Raw genomic sequence first — 4,061 nt, forward strand, 5'->3', positions numbered from 1 at the left:
GTGTGTTGTGCATGTCTGTGGGTGTGTGCAAACTAGCCCCATAGAAATGCAATGCTTTTTGGGTTTTGTGTGTGTACGCTCGCAAAAACGCTAATGTTTGGAAGGAGGCTGAGATTGTCGTTTGTTAGTCAGTGCAAGTGTTATCCAGTTCCAGTGTCAAGGACACCAAATGCACATTTATTTAAAAAAATAAGTTTTCTTTATAATAAAATTTAAAGTTCAACTCCGCGCAAAATGTTTCTTAACCCATGCCGTAGGGTTACCCCTGCACTGCAAAGGTGAACTGCTTGTTTTCATCTAGGTGCTAAAATAAAAAAAAGTTATACTTGCCCGATCTTCGGAGTCGTCTTACTTTTAAATTGGTCCTTCCAGCCTCGCTGCCCCTTCACTGCAGCAGTCTAAGGAAACCATTATGTGTAATACACTGTGTATAGAACGTGAAGACACTGAGGGACATACCATTGCTGCAGGAAGGAGAAGAAGAGAGGCTGTAGAGGGAGCTCTCTAAGAGCAAGCAGGCTTTTGAGGATTTGGTAAATATAACTTTTTTTTTAGCACCTAGATGAACATGGCTGGTTAACTCTTGCAGTGTGGGGATTAATAAAAGTTTTGCCTGGAGTTCTTCTTTAAATATCTCTATCAGGAAATCGGATGCATAATTTATGCCTCCTGAAGGCCATGAGTAAGCTGTAATGGTGAAATGTGTTAGAGGAATCAAAGGTGTTTTCTTGCTCCTCGAATAAAGATTTTATTTCTGGGGGTGACTCTTGGAGTGCGACACTTTTAGAACTGTGGTGCTACAAGTTGTTATTATTATACAGGATTTATATAGCGCCAACAGTTTGCGCAGCGCTTTACAATATAAGGAAGACATTACAATCACAATTCAAGAGAAGGTGGTCAGGAGGGCCCACAATCTAAATCTAAAGTTATTGCGCACTTATTGCCTGCACCTAGGCTGGAGTCGTGGCTGTGGACCTGTTAGGGAATATCCATGTTGTTCAGTGCCAATTCTATGAGAAAGGTTGTTGCACCTATGGCTGTAGAAACAACATTCCAGCAATCAATTTAAACTCCGTCAACATGTGTTCCCTGCATCAAAGCTACTGAGGTTATGGAAATCACCAACTCTTAATTTTCATGAGGTTAAACGTGTGTTACCTGGACCATTCTACACCAAAAGAGTAGTGTTTTTTTACACAGTACGATAGCGAAATTCTATTCTATTTGGGCCCCATGGGTCTCCCACTTCTTTGACCATTGGTTATTGCACTTATACTGTATACTCAATGCCCAATGGACTCCCAGTTCCCTGTCTTTTCTCTCCATTCTGCTATCACTCTTCATGGGCTCTTGCCTTTTTCATCATTTGTCTCCTCTCTCCAGTATCCTATCAACGTATCTTGGGCTTGCCTCTTCTGCACCCATACCTGGGATACACTCTGCCTATTGTTATGCTCCTACCTTCCCTTCAGCATTATCCTTTCATAACTTACTGTTGTATCGGTGATCTTGTACGAATGCTTTTCACCCATTTTGTATGTGAATGTATTTTCATATCTCCCTCTATAAACTTTGGGCTCTGGTAGTTGGGCTGACTTGAATATATTATATTTGCGACTATGTGTTCTTCTTGAAAAAACGGTTATTAATTGAAAACAAAAAAGTACCGGCCTCCAACCTCCCCTTGTAGCCAGGCCAACACGTGTCTGAAAGTAGAAAATGGTTCATTGAGCCATATATGCATTATCACTGAAAAAAATGTACCGGCCTCCAACCTCCCCTTATCAACACACACCTAATGCCAGGAAATGGCTTAGAGAGCCATATATGCATGGGTCATATCATGACTTCTATGGACTTTGCATTTCTTCCCATCTGCTGCTTACAAACGAGAACCTGCAATATAGCTTCTGATCCTCTTCTGACAGATGGGGCTCCTGGAACTGATTAAGAGATGGTATGAGTTCACACATTTTGATCTCTTTTGTATGGTATGTGAAGAGAAGACACATTAATAACGAGGAATATAAACAATGATGGGCATTCTATTTGAAATGGTCATGCACACTCAAATGCTGGGAGAATATAGAATGCAGAACACTGGATATGCACTGCCAGGGACTTGTTCATGTACTTACTGTCTCCATGGTAAATGGCAGGCATGCTTTCCCAGCCTCTAAGCTCACTAAAGGTGGCCATACACTTTACAACCCTCGCAAGACTTTTGTCTCGCGAGGGTTGTAAAGTACATTAATTAAAACGTACGATCTGCCCATCTTGGACAGGCAGATCGTACTTGCGATCATCGCAAGAATGCCCTGCTGAGGGGCGGGCTTCCGATGACCGCAGTGCTGAACGGGCAGTGTGCGCTTGCGCAAGTTTTCCGCGATTATCGTACGATAATCGTGTAGTGTATGGGCACCTTAAGTCTACCTTTCTGTCCTGCTTATGTTTTATTATATTGCTATTACCCAAAATATTTGACTTTTCTTTTCCGTCTCTTCCAATATTTTTTTAGGAGTCTTAAACTCTTCCTCCTGACATTCAGAGCTCTTTCTGAACTCTGCATGCGGTCTAATCATTAAACAAACCTACAATATTTGCGATAAGTTCATGAAATAAGATGCTATTAGAGCTGCAGACAGGAGAGGCTGCTGATGCAATGTTGTATCAATCACTTTTCTCTGTACTCTCTCTCTCTCCTGCTGGCAGTTGGTGCAGGAATTTCCAGCCTTCCTTATTTCAACTTTCAGCTGGTATGCAGGGAATGATAGGGACCTAATTTACAGTAATACTAAACTTAGGAGTTAAATCTTAAAAATGCATTCAAGTACCTTAACTATTACCAACAATGCCGGTAATAGTTTGTCACTACAAAGTGGACTAAAATTTCAACACAAATTAGTAAACTAAACATTTGTAGTCCATCACAGGAGTGAGCTTGGAGCGGTGGCTACTTTACAACACACACAGGGACCATAGAGAACAAAAGTAGCCACCCTCCAGAAGGAAGGACAGTGTCGGCACCAATTCATAGAGGATTTGAGGATCTACAGCTGAGTGAGGGTACTTGGATGCGTTTTTAAGATTTCAGTGAAGGTAGAGAGTTGGAGGCCGGACTGCTCAGACCAGTGCTGGGAATAGGAACTGTTACTGTCATTTTTCAAATGTTTGTACTTTTGGATTTTATAATTACTTTAAACCCCCAAAACATGAAATATTTTCAGAAATCATAGGCCCACTATTATAAAAGGTGTCAGTTGCAATGTTTTATGACACCGCCGATTTCCACATTCTGTATTTTAGGAAAAAATGCATTCAAGTGAATTTTAGCTTTAAGTTAAATAGTGTGCGTTATGATAACATTTATATAGTTTATATTTATATTATTATAATTTACATAGTTTGGTTGCCATATGACATTATATTTTGGTGGGTGTTCTGTCCCAAATTAGTATTTATCAGCAAATTGAACCACTAGACTGATTTTTTTCAATGCACACAAGACTCTTTTTACAGATGTTTGGTTATTTCATGATTTGTAAATCATAATTCCAATAATATGAAACTGTGAATGCTTTGTTATGAACCATTATATTTCCTTCCTATTTATCTTTATTTCTTTGCTTAAGCTTTTCGAATATTTTTTTTTGCTAAACAAAAACACACAGAATGCATATAAATATGCATTAAAACACGCATCAAAGATGCACAAAAGGAAGCAGGAAAATGCAAAGGTGTAAACTTAGCCTTAACAAGCCAGCAATTGTCAGAGTTCAGGTGGCCATACACTGTACAGCCATCTCAAGACCTTAGTCTTGCGATGGTTGAAAAGTGATTAAAAAAACGTACGATCTGCCCATCTTGGACAGGCAGATCGCACTCTCGATCATCGCAAGCCCGCCCCCCTGAGGGGCGGGCTTCCGATGACCGCAATGCTGAACGGGCAGTGTGCGCGTGCGCACACCGGCCCGTTCGGCATTTGTCTCCCGAGCACCGTTCAAACCAGACGAAAATCGTACGATTCTCGGTTGGTTTTCTAACATGCTCCTTAGACA

This window comes from Nanorana parkeri, unplaced genomic scaffold (assembly GCF_000935625.1).
Source record: "Nanorana parkeri isolate BGI_ZX_2015 unplaced genomic scaffold, ASM93562v1 scaffold69, whole genome shotgun sequence".
In the NCBI taxonomy this organism is placed as follows: Eukaryota; Metazoa; Chordata; class Amphibia; order Anura; family Dicroglossidae; genus Nanorana; species Nanorana parkeri.